We start from the raw sequence: 16,333 nt of genomic DNA, 5'->3' as shown, positions 1-16,333 counted from the left end.
GACAATAAGGCTTAGTGGTTTGTTCAAGTTAGAGCCATATTTAAACTGACAATCCCTGTACTCCAAATCCCCTTACCCTGCTCCATGGCTGTCTAATTACCTTGTAATATTAACATATTGTTTATAGTCTTTCTCCCTCCACTAGAATGTAAGCTCTGTAAGGACAGAGGTTTTTGTCTATTGTGTTCCCTGAATATATTGTCAGCACCTCAAGTGGTGTGTGGCACAAACTAGTCACTCGATGCATATTTGTTAAATGAAAAGGTAGATTAATGTCTGAGCCAGGCCTAGAACTGAAGTGTTTGCTTTCTTTCCACCAGCATTTCCGAAGCATGCTGAAAAGCTGCCTTATGTGAAAGGGGGGTTCTTTCCTCAAATAAATTTAGGAAATGCCAAGTTAAACAAAATACCTTTCTTTGCTGTGGGTCCTTCCATACTGAATAGTTTCCCAATTTATATGGCCTCAGAACCCACCACCTCCCCTCCAGCATCCCAGGAGGCCAGTCCATCTCTTAATTTTATCTAACATCTATTATTTGACTATATATAGACTGCATATATTAGCTTAGATATAAACTCATTGCAAACATTTAAACATTAGAATTCTCTGTTGTTCTCAAATTATTTCTAGACTCTTGATTCTGTGATTTCCTTAAAATCTAGAAATATACTTTAAGCTACAGAAATATATTTGCATGCACTATTCAGGTTCCACAGTTTAGGGACAGAATAATCTAGAATCAGAACAGAAAATAGAAACTTCAACCTGAAAGCCACATGTGCTATTTTTAAAACTAGACCTGCAGTTATGACTTTAGGCCCAAACATTATGGGTTGAGGGGGGAAAAAAAAAAAGCCTCTCAGATCAGCCCAGATGTGCAAACCAATGCTGGAGGGTGGAGGAGTAGGGAGGGGAGGGTAGCCTTCGCTGGCAATAGAAAAAGTTAAGTATTAGAGAAATCAGTAAGAGCTAAACATTCCTACTGACAGGGAAGGGCAGGGGGTAGAGAGGAGCCAACACATATTAGAGCCATCTGAAATTTTTCTAGCACAAAAAGAAATATTGGCAGTTATCTCCAAAATTCAGGTCATATAGCAATTAATGTAAATAATTCAGGAAAAAATAAGTCAATTTATTTCCTTCCATTGTTCCTCTTTAGCAAGATGTATATTAAGGAAAAAGTAAAGTGAAATGCTTTCCCTGTTATTTTTCACATAGTTCCCCTGGATCCAGTATTAAAATTTCTAGCTCTGGATTAAACAGTAGAGCAGCCTAATACTGAGGTTTCCTATTTCTGTTATTTCTGTAGTATATAGTCTTAATATAAAAATAATTCCTGAGAACTGCATACTCATCCCTAATGTATTCTTTTAAATTTATGACCATTTTGGAGAAAATATCATCGATGGCAACATTTCAAAACCAATTTTAATTACAAATACACAATAACAACGATGGAAGTAAAGTAGTAATTTTTAAAAATCAAATACACCCAATACACTCAGTTGCTATGTAACTGAAATGACAAAAAACTACTTTCGGCTTTCTTAATATGGCTTCTCTATTAATGTGAAACTAGCCTTCCAATAGTGTGTCTGATAAGATGACATGGATTAATTGATTCTTTCACTTAATTCACTTATTCCACACATATTAACTGAGTACTACTGTGCTAGGCACTGTTTAGGTTTCTATGACATAGTAGTGAATAAAACCGATCAAGATTCCCGCCACTGTGGCACATAAGAATAAAGGTCCGGGAACGAGATAGTGATGCTTAGGACCAGGACAGGGAGAAATGGATGGATTTGGGATGTATTTTGCAGGTATAGGCAGCAGGATTCCTAGACATATTAAATATAAGAAATGAAGGGGAGAAATCAAGGATGACCCCAGGGTATTTTGCCTGGAAGAAAGGAATTGTTTCAGTATGTGTATGTCTGTGTGTACACACATATAGACATACACACACACACACACACACACACATATATGTATATTTTTTACTTTGAATGTGATAATGAGCACCTTAATGTAAATGAATCCATTAACTGGTTAAGTGTACTTCTTATTTTTAAATACTGTACAACTGACCAATGTTGGTTTCGCCAGCTAAAAAGGGGCTTCAAAGGGAGTTTTGTTATGATTCATTTTTGTAACTTCATGGTTAAAAAGTATTTAGAAGAAACCAGGTGTCTGAGTGTGTGTTGTTTGGTAGTTGAGTATTTCCAGGAAAAAAGGGGTGATGACAGTTATTGGCAGGGGAAAGATGGAAACACCAGATACTAGAGATACTGCATCAGGGAAAAGGTATACAGACTATGGAGCATGAGAGAACAGAAACTTTGTTTAGAAATGAATGCAAAGTTGAACCAAGTGCAAAGTGGTTTTGGAAGAGAAGTGAGACAGCCATCGAGAAAATCTAAATAGTTTCTTCAAAATGCAGTCATGGCTGGGCTAAGCCACAAGTTCTTCTTTGGTGGCAAAAACTAAAACCTCCCACTGGGTTCAGCAACTTATCATAAAGCTGCATTTCATTTTTGTTTTATTAACCAGTCCCTTCCAAAATTTAAATATACAAAGCTGATATGAACTAAATTATCATCTCGTTCCTGAATCTTTCCACCTCCCACATTGCCCAGTTAATAAGCCATCATTCATTTAGTGCTGAGATTACTGGCACCCTGATGAGTGAAATTTGACTCCTCTCTCTCACACTACTCCACACCCCTCAACATGCACATAATCGTAAGACTTACTGCTTTTTCCTTCTGAAATATTTCTTAAATGTATATTCTTTCCTCTGCTTTGGCTCAGTATTACCTTTTGCTTGGACAACTTGGCTTTTGGCCTCTACTTTTGAACCGTTTTCAATCCCATCATCTAATCATTCAGTTTTTATCAACAACTATTCTTATAAAATGTCAATATGACCCCGTCAGTCTCAAGGGTCATTTATTTCTTCATGACTTCCTACTACTTACCAGTAGTAGATGTAAAGCTTCTTAATAGTATATATGAGTTTCCTTGTCAGCACTCTTACTACTAAACCAGTTTAAATGGGCCTCATCTCCACCTTGTATTTCATGTTCCAGCAATACCGTGTTTGCTGGGTGCCGGAACACGCTACTCTGTGTCCCCACTTCTTGCCTTAGCTCATGCTAACTTATCTGTGAGATTCAGCTTAGCAGTCCTTCCCTTAGGGAGCCTTTGCTTTCCCAGTGAGGTGCGTTTAGAAGCCCCCTTTCTGAGTCCCCATGGTCCCGTCACCTCCAGGTATTCGTCACCTCCAGGTATTCGTCGCTATTGCTGCCTTCACTACACTGTATGCTAAGTACTCATTTATTTGCCTTTCTCTCCCACCAGACTATGAGTTCTTTGGAGGCAAGGACCATGGTCTTATTCACTTTTTTTTTTCTTTTGAGACAGAGTCTTGCTCTGTCGCCCAGGCTGGAGTGCAGGGGCGTGACCTCGGCTCACTGCAACCTCCGCCTCCTGGGTTCAAGCGATTTTCCTGCCTCAGCCTCCTGAGTAGCTGGGATTACAGGTGTGCACCACTATGCCCAGCTAATTTTTGCATTTTTAGTAGAGACAGGGTTTCACCATGTTGGTCAGGCTTGTCTCAAACTCCTGACCTCATGATCTGCCCGCCTCAGCCTTCCAAAGTGCTGGGATCACAGGTGTGAGCTACCACGCCCAGCTGGTCTTACCCACTTATATTTGAAACACAGTAGAGTAGATACCTAATAAATATTTGTTGGATTTATCTGAAGGAACTTAGATTAAATTCACTCAGAAGGTGCCTTATGTCAGGGGTACTAAAAAATTACAAATGGATTTGAAATACATGACTTAAGAATCTGTTGAGAACCAGGGTTCCCCAGAGAAGGCAAAAATAAATAACAAGATGAAAGGAAGGGGGGAAGAAAAACCAAAAAACTCATACAGCTGCCTGCTGTGTGGTACAAATGTTAGGATGAGAAAGTTCCTAACCTCTCTTGTGCTATGTTTAGCCCCAAAACCTAGGCCAAGTGGCTTCTTGGGTTTGTGGGACTTAAGTTCATATTATACATTTTTGTTTTTAAAAAGTATCTTTGTTTTTATTAAAACACTCATCGAATACTCTGGCTTCACGAAATTCCATTTGAAAGTATGACCCAACCTCTTTAAAACCATTTTGTATTTTAAAGAATTTAGAATTTAACCATACTAAATAATTCTAAGTTTAGTAATTCTTCTTGTCAAGTAGGAAGCAGAATTTTGTTTTAAAAAATGGTTGCTCAGAAACAAAGCCCAAACCTGAATTCTACAAGGAAAAAAAATCTTAAATATGAACGGCAACTTCCAATTCATTGCCAATCTCCTTTTCGTGTACCCTGGAGCCTTGAGCAACGTTCTTTTGCATTATGCCAGGAAGAACTGCTGGCAAGCGTAAGTGGGCTTAGAATCCGTGCCTGCAGTCAGCAGCAGTTGTGTAAATCTAGGGGGAGACTGGTAACTGACACCTGCAAGTCCTCAAGGTTAACAGAAGTCTCAAAAAGCCCAAGACCTAGATTTTGTAAAATACATGGTTTCACCCCAAACTAATCAATGTCACCAAGAAAACTTGTAAGTCCAACAAGATAAACAATAGTTAAGTCTGCAGAATATTTCCATAAAGATTTAGAAGTATATTTAGTTCTTAATTCTCTGCTTTCAATATCAATTGTTTTTGAGCTTTACTTGGGTAAAGTTACAGAATGCTTTTTTCAAAATAAATCTTATGGGGAAACCCAACATGTATTACAAACAGACTCAGAAATGCTCTGGTTAAGGAAAGAATGATGAGAGACTGGAATTGCTGAGGCAGCCAGTGTGGTAAGATCACTGTGGTAAGTCCTCCCGGGGACCAAAGGCACAAGACCACAGTCTATGCTAAAGAAGGAGAAACAGCAACAAGACAGACAATATTTGGGGTATATCATTTTAATTAATTAAATTGTAGTCACATCTTAAATGAACATTACAAAAGTGTGTGTGTAAAAATATGCACCATTTTGTGCCTTTTTTTTTTTTTTTTAAATGAGAATTAGTGCCAACTATTTGGAGAATACCAGAGATAGGAAATGGTATCCCGCTGTCTTGTTCCTTCTTCTTTTTAAAATGCTTTCTTTAGAATTTTCCCTTTGCACTTCCAGTTCCAAGTTGTTTCTCTCGCAATGATTTGAGAAGAAACTGAAAACCTCTCTTTTACAAACAGATGAAAAGAGAGAGCCCTAATGGACCACATCTAGGATGGTAGATCATTGGCTGTGGAGCAAACTACCTGGTTTCCAACTCTGGCTGCAGAATCTACCATCTGTGTTACCTTGGGCAAATAACCTCAGTAATCCCCAGTTTCCATACTTGTAAAATGTAGATAATGATATTACCCAATTCATATGACTGATGTGAAGTTTAGAGATAACCCATCTAAGGTGTCTGGCACAAGGTCCGGTACACAGTTAAGTGCCAAAAAAGGTTTGCTTTGATAATACAAAGACAATATTGGGGAGTTCCCACTCCAATTCTGACCTGTTTGATTCTAACACACACGTGCCTTCCTTAATATAATGAGGTGTTTGATTTTTAAAGTAATTTCTGTTAACAAGCTCTTTGGATAATCAAAAGTTGACTATACTCATTCTGAATCTTCATAATTTAGAGAAAAATAAGGGGCTACAAGTCTTCTGGGTCAAAGCTTAAGTGTTAGTGTAAATGGAAGCCAAGTAAACTATCTGGAAAAATAAACAAATAATGAAAACAACTAGCAACATTTCCAACTGTTTCAAACTCAAAATACAGAAAGATAAGGTACGAGAATGAATCAGCTAAAACAGGTGTCCACGGAAGGCTGAAAAATTACAGATGTCTGCTGCTCCTCTAGAAGGGTAGCAAGCACTGCTTCCCAAGTGCCCTATCCATTAAAAAAAAAAAAAAAAAAAAGCTGCCTTCAGATTCCCAGAGTCTCAGATACTAGCTACCGCACAACAAAGAAACAAAGAAAATAGAATTAAGGGTTCTCATGGGAATCACAACTTTACGACTCGAAAGCATTCAATCTTCATAAATACAAACAGTATTTTAAAGTTTGTGGGGGTGTTTTTTTGTATCAAGCTATAGGTAGCTCTAAAAATGAACCAAACGTGTAGTACTTTAATTTTTATAAATCTCTCTCCGAACATCTACTCTGAAAATACATCCCTGAGGCAGTGTCTGGTTTACTCCATAAAATTTATTTCTATTCAGTTTTTGTAAGTCAAATTTGTTTGTTAATTTTCTTCAAGCCTATAAAGAAAATAAAACTATTTCTAATTTCACATGTATAAAGCTATTGATATGCACAACACATCAAAAGCTAAATTAGAGACTACAGTTCCGATTTCTAAGAGATTGGCATGTCTGATGTAAATAAGAGGGCCTGTCAAATTTCTTACATAGACTGATTTGTAATTGTAAGAAATACAGGACCGTAAAAATTTCTAAGGATGGTTAGGCTATTGGCAAAGTCATCAAACCTATGCCTTCACATAGAGAAAGAGACACTTTGGCAAAGAAAGGGCAAAGGTTTACGTATGGGTAATTAAGGCAAGTACTATATTTGAATAACTAATATTACAAAACTTTTGTTTATCTTTTAGATAGTAATTTAATTCTGCTAGGAGGTAGAACCACACACCACAGAGTCCCTCTAAAATAATGAAATTATGTAAAGTAGTAAAACATTTTATCCCCTGGCCAATAACTCACAGCATTGCTCCATGAAAAAATGAGATCCATACCGCTAGGCTTTGTGAGATGTTTGCAATGTTCTTTTAAAGAAGACAGGCATCTAAAGGTGAAGGTAGAAATTCAAAAGCGCTAAATAATTACGGCCACAAACAATGGTAAACAAAAATGTCAAAATAGCAAAATACAGTATGTAAAAAGTTATATAAGTAGTATAATTATTTTTAAAAGTTAGAGAAATAGAGTAATTTTGTCAAAGGGAATTCATGAACTACTAAAATAAAAACTCTCCCCACCATATTGGGAGAAAACATGAATAATATAAAGGAATGAAAAACTCAAAACCACTCCTTCTAGCAATACCAGATGGAGACAGCAAGGCACTGGATGTTACTTCACACTATCTTAAAACATTGCAATATTTTACTCATGTCAGATTATAATCAAACAAATCACACTGTCAAACAGTTTTTAAACATTATCAAATGATTAATTTTGAAATTCAAAAAACATATATCCAGTATTGGCTGGGGAAAACCCCTCGTGACTGGCACTTTTGAACAGCTGTGAGAATATAAGACAGCAGTAGCTTTCTGGGGGTGGGGGATGCGGATGGGATAAATGATTTGGCGACAGTTATTGAAAACTTTAAAAGTATTCTCACCTAATAAACGCCATATCTAGGAATCTATCCCGAGGAAATAAAGATAGCAATAATAATTTATGCACATGGATTTTAATCATACCATTATTGTTATACAGAAACCATACATGTAATAGGAGAATGGCGAGATGATAGTGCATCCATAAAATGAAATATTAGGTAGCTATTTAAAAGTAACTTGTACTATTTAATAACATAGGAAAATGCTCATGATAATGCTAAATGAAAAAAGGAATATAAAAAGCAAGAAACACACTGAGACTGCAATTTTTAAAATGTATGTCAGCAAGAAGAAAAGACTAGAGTGAAATTGAATAAAACCGTTTTTCACTTTTAGGAACCTTTTATTATTCATCTTTATTCTTATGTGTATTTTATACACTTTAAAAAATGTTTATTCACTTTGTTTTTCAATCAGAAAAACAATAAAGGCTGCATAAAAATAATAACTAGATTTTAGGTTATCATTGATACTTACCCTTTGACTCAATTACCTTAAATACTATTGAAAGAAGTTAGAGATTTTTTTTCCAGAATCAGAAATTATGAAGTAAAAGACTTTATCCCAAATTAATCCTGACTCATTATGCTATTCTTCAAGTTTTCTAAAGAACGAACAAAACACTGTCTTCCTTTAGAAACAAAACACAAAACATCAAACATTCCTAACAAAGTTTTTCGTTATAGCCAAATACAGAGCTTTCAAACAGCTGTGGAAACGTAAGTAAGCATCATCTTACTATTCAGTGGAAATGGAACACCCTTAAATACCTTCCTTCCTAATCTGAAAACTGACTTATAAATTACCAACATGACTAGATTAAGGAAAAACTAAAAAGCATTCAGATTAGTCATAACAAAAACTTCTAAGTATTGATTAGCAGAATATTACTACCTTCATAAATATGGCTATGCCTTATATTCTCACTCTAAAATAAGATATCCATAACATAACTTACTAAGTGGTTATTAAACCCCAGGCTTTTCATGTATTATAAAGAACTGCCCTTTTCCTATGGCTGCTTATGTACCAACCCTCCCCTGATGTGGGCTCAATTTTGTTCTTTAATCACTTGCATATTGCATTCTGAGTTTTATTACCCTAAGTCCCCTAAGAACCTCATCTTTTAAAATTCAACTAACTGCTGCTTTTCATTTCCCTGATCTGTCCTTTCTAGATTGGACTTTTTCCTACGACACTTTACAATGCCGCTGCTCCAAAACATCAAATGCTAACTCAGAAAGGAAAGTAGCTTTTACTCCCACACCCTTGATAACACCAGCAACTCTGCCTGCACCTTCTCTCCACTGGGGAGACAGATCACAGATGGAGAAAACTTTCTTTCTCCACTGATAGATGACAAAGCAACTCTATCAAGTAGTTGACTAGCAAGATATTAGCTGGTGTCTAGCTCTAGATAACAAGACCTGCCTTCTCTGTTCTCCTTGTCAACTTGTTTTTTAAAACCTTTAATATCCAGTTTTTCTCCTTAGAGTCTTGTCATATTTGAACTCGGCATCTCCAAAAATTTCTTTTATGTTTCTCCAATAATTAGGAAATACAGATTCAAAATGCCTTTTTGGCATCTATTGAAACATGTTCTGGTTTTTCTTATTTAACCCATAAAGATGACAAATTATCTTTAATGATAATGAGAACAAACTTTAACATATTTGTTTCTGCAAAGTAAGTATAGCTTGATCGTTATGAAGTTCAATGTCATAATGAGAACCTGTAAACTCACCATTCAAGAACAAGCATGTGAGCAATAACACATCCACCCATCCTCCTCTCCTTTTCCCTCTGCCTGCCTTTCCCTTTGGGTGTAACCACTGTTCTCATTTTCATAATTGTCATCCCTTTTTTGGTTTTTAATAATTTTATCACATATGTAAACCTACCAATAGATTGTGTGATTATTCCTGTTATTAAACTTTATAAAAATAGCATCATACCATATGTATTCTTCTGCCTGCTTAGAGTTATAAGTTACTGCTTTTCACTGTTGTATACTCTTACACTAAATGAATATATCACACTTAATCTCTATTAGCCCGTCATTGTTCTTAATTAGTATGGGCACAATTTAACAAAAGGAGCTTCAAATTCCCTAAATGTTAGTAATTAATAAAGGTAACAATACTCATGCTTACAGTATTCATATGTAAACCAGTATTCTTTAACAGCTAGGAAAAAAATTACTCTTTAAATAGGGCTTCACATCAGAATTTCATCTGTAAATCAACCTTTTCTTTCTTCTCACGACTAGAGTTCCAGGTATAATTAAACCCAGTAAAATGTCCTTTGGAGTTGCTTTTGAAAATCCTTTTGTTCCAATTCTCCAATGGGAATACCCCCAGGCAGCTCCATTCTGACAGAATGAGGATTGGAGTGTAACCTGAACACCTCATGGATAACATGTTCCAAACCAAACACACCCCATATCTCCTTCTCAACCTGCTCTTTCATCTATTTCAGATTTGAATAATGGCCTCACCGCCTAACCAAATGCTCAAGTAATAAATACAGAGCCATCCTTATTTCTTCTTCTTCTTGTCCTCCCATATGTAAGGAATTCCATATATCAGGAATGACTAAGTCAAGGCAGCCATTGGAGAAGCATGTTAAAATGCAAATCTGACCACATGACTCCCTGGCTAAAATTTTTTAAATAGTTGATAATCTCCTACCATGTTTGATAAGCTATAATAGATTGTGACCCATTGGAAGGTCATGGCATTAATTTAGTGGATTGTGACTAGGATTCTTTTTAAATGAAAGAGAATGGAACAGAAAATATCAGGGTACATTGATGAAGTAAGGGTAAAGACTGTGTTGTGGAACTTTTGTTTCAGTAGTGTGAATGTCTACATCTATATGTGTAAAGCTATGCTATGTAAAACAGTTTTGCCTTACTGTGAATTATTTGTAAATGTGTTTGAAGGCACTCATTTACCGATGTAGTTTTCTCACATTAGAGAGGTCAGAGGTTATCCAGAAATTGATGGAAGTCATAAGCTTCTTTTGAGAAGAGAATGTATACATATCTATACATATGTATATTCTTCATTCTTATGAGAGTGAATCGAGCTATCCTAAGAAAATCTGGGGGAAAAAAATGTGTTTTAAGTCCAGGTCTCCAAACCTCATCATAGCTCTCCAGGGAAATTTTATAGATAAGCAGCAGTGATCTCCAAGGTGAAATCCTAACTCCTCAAGAAGGTGGGGCTGGGTGGTGGATCACCCCTGTAATCCCAGCACTTTGAAAGGCTGAGGTGGGAGGATCACTTGAGTCCAAGAGTTGGAGACCAGCCTGGGCAATATAGGGAGACCTTGTCTCTTCAAAAAGTTAAAAAATTAGCTGAGTATGGTAATGCATGCCTATAGTCCCAGCTACCCAGTAGGCTGCAGTGAGCTACGATTGAGCCACTGCACTCCAATATAGGTGACAGAGTAAAGGATGGTTAACTTTAAGGGACCACAAAGTATCACAGAACTGGTAAAATATTATTTTCCAAGCTTAAATAAGTAAGTACTACTAAAGTGACACTGCCTGCAATATAAGTAACTCAATTCCACAAGTTCAGTTTTTGGTGGGAAACAAAAAAGCAAAGCCAATTAGTGACAAATTTTATTGACAAACAGATAATATCAGGAATACAAATGGGCTATTTTACCTTGTCTACACACTGTCTATCTGTCTATCATGGTGCCTGGTATACATCGTGTACTCACAAATGTTTGCTAAGTGAAGGCAGTAAGCTTCATTCATTGCTAAGAATACAATTTATGGCAATTGTGGTAGCTTCAGATATTAGTTATGGCTCCAGCTGCTGCATTCCAAGGTGATGCAATTTGGTGAAGGACAGAGCAGGGTGAGCACCCCTGTTTGTGCTCATGTTCTGGGGGGCTTCTCTTGCTGTAACTCACAGTGGGGCCTGTGTAAGGGTATGATCCGTGAGTACTTTGAGATAGTTTCCTCAGGCACCATAAACATACAAAGTTACCCTCCTACCCTCTGCTATTCTGAGCTCTTCAAGGGCAAGGGGTGGGCTAGGCTGGGTCCCCTGGTCAATTTACAATAGCTTCAAAGTATGATTCAATTATTGGGTGAGAAAATATGCAGTTTCCAGAGTTCCCCAGGGGCAGCCCATCTCCTGGGTAAAATGAGATTTTTAAAAATGTGCACTCCAGTCTGGGTGACACAGCAAGACTCAGTCTCCAAAAAGAAAAAAAAGAAAAAAAAAAAAGTGTGTGTATGTGTTGTGTGCGTGTATATATAAAAATTAAAAATTTTTAAAAATTAGGTAATTTACTATTTTATTAACACCTTAGTAAATTAACATGTGGCTAAAGAGTTGTAATTCAGCAAAAATATTAGATGGTGTCTGTAATATTAAAAAAATTAAAACAGAACTACCATTATAAAGAAATATAATTTTAACATTCTTCTAGTATTAATTACATTCAGAGCCGAGAGTATCAAGGTAGCTGTTAGTCGGCAACATTCAGAGCTGACTGACTAAACACAACCCTTGGCAAAACCAGTAGGTTAGCGAAACCAAAACGTCAAGGGAAAGAAGTCAGAGGGAAGGCATATCATCTAAGACGGACTGGCAGTTCTGGGGATTTATTTTTACCTTTGCTGCGTATTTCAAGCTGATAGTTATCTTTGCTTCCCCAGGAACCAAGTAGGGTAGGGAAGGACAGTCTGCAGGAAGCATTTTCAAGGGGGTTGAAATTGCCTACTAACTTCAAATACTGTATAATTTAGTTTTTCAAACCCAATCTTCTCCACAACCCCCACAAAGTAAAATAAATAATTAACAAAATATCTCTGAAGGCTTTGCTAAGTTTGGGGATTAAAAAAGAAGAAGAAGAAAAATCCAACCCTCTGTTTAATGACTCTACTGAAAGAGTTTTATAGCACTATTCAAGCCTTTAAAGTTACCAGTTAAATGCCAATTTCATCTTCGGAAGGTCATTGTGCCTTTTTAGAAGGCATACATTTAGAACTTGTTTGGCTGGCTATTCCTTGTTCATTCTGGGAAAAGTGTGTGTGACTCAGTGTTTCACAGGAGATACTGCATGGTACTTATTGAAAATATTTTCTATTTTCAGTCCTCTTCTTAAATTCTTAAAAATGATTTCTAAAAATTAGGCCCGGTATGGTGCTTCAAATCTGTAATCCCAGGTCTTTGGGAAGCCCAGTCCGGAGGATTGCTTGAGGCCAGGAATTTGAGGCCAGCCTGGGCAACACAGTGAGACCTATCTCTACAACAACAAAAACAATTAGCCAGTCATGGCTGTGCATCTATAATCCTAGCTACTTGGGAGGCTGAGGAGGGAGGACTGCTTGAGCCCAGGAGTTCAAGGCTGCAGTAAGCTATGATTGCTCCACTTAACTTCAGCCTGGAGAGCAACACACTGTCTCAAAAAATAATTATTATTTTATTATTTCTAAAAATTACGTTATGTAAAACTATTTTCTAAAGCCCCTGGGATTGCTGAATCTGAAAGTAAGTAACTAAATTAGAAAGAATTTTAGAACAATATTCTCATAACAAATACTGAGTTAATACCGAGGTCTAGAATCTCATATACTGTGACAAAGTTAGCAGTATTTCTCACTGCCCGGGGGAAATCACTCCCTGGACATGAGTCACTGAGGCCTGAGGCAACTCCACTCTGTACGGCTACTATATGCCAGCAGATGTGGGCATTATTCACTCTTGAAAATCTTGCCATTTCAGATTTTATCTCAATTATAACATACCACACACTTACCTTTGTGTGTGTGCACATGTATACACACAGTTTTTAAATAGGTCTTCTGGAATTTTACAAACCTGTTGCCAAGATGTGACATTTTATATCTACTAAAACCCTTGCTTAAAAGGCTATTTCATACCAATGAGAAATACGCCTTGTTCCTGGCAGTCCCCCATTTCCATAGAAGTTCTGAGTGGAGGGTTCTGGAAGAATCCTACATTATGAATTATTTTCTAAGTATTAGTCTGTATGTGTTTCTTAAGACTGTGAGTTCTCTGAGGGCCCATGCCATGCCCATCCCTGCATCTTTTCACACAAAGTACATAACAAGCACTTGGCACTAGTAAAGGCTGAAAGAATGTTTGCACAGTGAATAAGAAACAAGCAGAACAATAAATTAGCCTATTAGCACATTCATTGATTAGGCTACCTGTTTATAGTTTATTGCTTAGAACAATTACGTTGGTTGATAACTGCATCAGTAACAACTGTTATTACAGTATGGCAGGAAGAACTTCTCCCTAGCAGTGTGAAGACCAAGAGTGTAGTTATGGCACTGCCACTATTAACTGTGTGTCTTTAGACAAGAAACTTTCAACAAGCATGCAAATACAGTTTTGTTTTTAAAAATGTACTGAAACATCTGTGGAAAATTTTCACCTGTCACATTTTCAGCATCAGATCAGTAGATAGAACCATCTTGGTTTTTAAAAAGCTTACTTCACAATGTTGCCTTTGGAAACTGGGTGCATTATACCATTACACCCCTCTGAATGTTGTAACTTGAAGATCACAATGCAGTAGCCCATGTGAATCTACTGGCTACCATTTCTGTTTAAATATGCTGGTCTAGAGAGATTTATAATCCTAGTAAACCTTTAGTTATAAGTATCTTAGGTATAGATTAGAACTGTGAGAATTGGTTGATTTACACTCTTCAGAATCAGCAAAGCAATTTTGGATGATTTACTCACCTCCTGATATTCATGAGTTTAGAAATGAGAATCAACTGCTACCATAGATATTTCCTCATTTTTCTGAATCCAGAAAATGCCCTCAATGACCATCTAACTTTCTGAGCACCTTTTTCCATTAAGGAACAGATGTAGAATGAACAGTGAAAGTCATAATTTATATTTTTAATGCAAAAAGGCTGCTGCCCAACTGTGATAATAAAAATCCAGGTAATCAATGACTTTCAGAATTTCTATTCTTTAGCAGCATATTGCTATACTTTAATATTTCAGTCTGCATTTATTTAGAAGAAAACTTCAACCTAAGAGAACATGTTCAGGCACAGAGGCAAATACGCTTAAAAGCTAACCAGTCAAGACCCATATTCTGGCCTTCTAAAGACATAACTGAGGGAAAAAAAATACTTATAATTAGTTAACAAGGAAGAACATAACGATGCAGTGCTTAGCGTGAGTCTCATCAGGGAAACAGAAAATGATTTTAACACTACATGTTCAGTTTTAAAACGATATTTTAAAAATGCTTAGTCATATTTCAAATATGCCTATATATGACAGTATCATGACAGTTAAGGTACATTTTCAGTCACATTTGATATAAAAAGACAAATAAAATTTCTCATTAACGAAAAGTACCCTTTGTGGAAAATTTAAATCTTTTAATTTAAAGTCCTAAACATATTCTACATAGGAAAAAATCTGTAAGCATACTTCTTCAGAGAGGATTTAAAGCAATAGCAAGGCAACGTTAAATTATCATGGCTCTTGAGAAAAACAGAGGAGCAGTGTACAGAAGACCCTCACATTGGTAGCTCTGCGTCTTCCCTGTGGGCTGTGCCAACCCACTCTCTCCCCAGTAATGCCTCTTTGTTTTTACTAAGTCCCAAAGGGTTGGGGAGAGCTCTGCAAAAAGAAGGGGGGAGGGGTGGATGGAATGCAGCTGCAGGCTCTAAAACAATGCTGAGTCCATATATTTTGTTCCCAGTTAGAATAATGAAAAGACTGGGGGGTTGAAGAGACAGACTTAGAATAAGCAAGGTAGGATCAAACATCCTATAGCTCTCAGTCTATAGTACCTCCAACTCCTCATCTATTCTAGCAAATCTAATTACTATTCCCTTGGATTAAAAAGCTTATCTGTTAAAATCCAAACACCCATTAAGATTTAAACCTATCAGTCATTTATATCTAAATTGTTTCCATCAGTGAACTATATCAAGGCAAGGAATAAAGTAGGAGGAGAAAGTGGAGCAGGCAAAGATAAACTGAGGGCACTTGGACACATGGGACAGGAAAGCTGAAGGGAGGAAAGTTTAGAAAAGGTGGTCTAAGGTTTCAAATATAAACTGCCTGCTTTGCAATGCTGCTTAGGGCCCAGGGGCAACTAGTATGCTAGAGAAAACCATACTCCCTCCTAGACTGCTAAAAGCTGCAAGGGTCAGAATGGAGAGTTTGGAAGTCTGCACATACTGGTGCTCCATGATTTAGGGTTTCGGCATAACTTGATGCCTCCTTAGAAAACATCCTTTACTTGCGTTTCCCAGCAGAAAAAATTAAGGGAAGCATCAGCCCCAGAACCCTACTGCTCCCAGTAAGAGAAAAGCAGCTCAAACCTTACAGTCTTCCTCTAGCCCTCTTCTCCCTAGATAATCCTTTAGTGAAAATTCATGGAGCCCTCCAGGGCTGGTAGAATTAGGCCTGACCCTGGCACATCTCTTCAGATATTATTGATGTCATTAAAATTTGCAGGAAAACTCAAGAAGCCTTAAACAAACACCTGAACTAAGCCCTTGAATAGAAAATCAGCATGTGCTAATGACTACCTACTAAAAAGCTATACAACAAAATTCAGAAGAATACTTATTCCAATTAGGATCCCATTCATGAACACTTAGTCACTGAAGAGGAAAAACAGGACTTCATTGTAAAGCTGTCATGTAGAAGCAAAACTCTGACATCCACACAAACATCTCCTTCAAGTAAGCATTACACAACACATTTAGAAGTACTCTTGGTCTGTGTTGAATGATGTAATTAATCTGACTCTTGAACTGTTTTCAAGTTATAAAGGTTAGAAAGACTATTTATTTAAATTGACACTTTCGCATTTTGTGACAACAAAAATTCAGAAGTCTGCAGATTTACAATAATCAAGAATCTTCCTCCCTCAGCTT

At 36.9% G+C, this 16,333-nt stretch overlaps 1 protein-coding gene across 1 annotated transcript in view; it reads right to left on the bottom strand.

Moving 5' to 3' along the window:
• ELL2 (elongation factor for RNA polymerase II 2) overlaps positions 1-16,333 on the bottom strand; it is a 76,923-nt gene that overhangs the window by 41,379 nt on the left and 19,211 nt on the right. The gene's annotated exons all lie outside the window — the stretch shown is intronic.

The sequence above is a fragment of the Chlorocebus sabaeus genome, chromosome 4 (assembly GCF_047675955.1).
Source record: "Chlorocebus sabaeus isolate Y175 chromosome 4, mChlSab1.0.hap1, whole genome shotgun sequence".
Classification (NCBI taxonomy): Eukaryota; Metazoa; Chordata; class Mammalia; order Primates; family Cercopithecidae; genus Chlorocebus; species Chlorocebus sabaeus.
The sequence above is the reverse complement of the archived record's forward strand: the minus strand, read 5'-3'. Positions and strand labels throughout refer to the sequence as shown.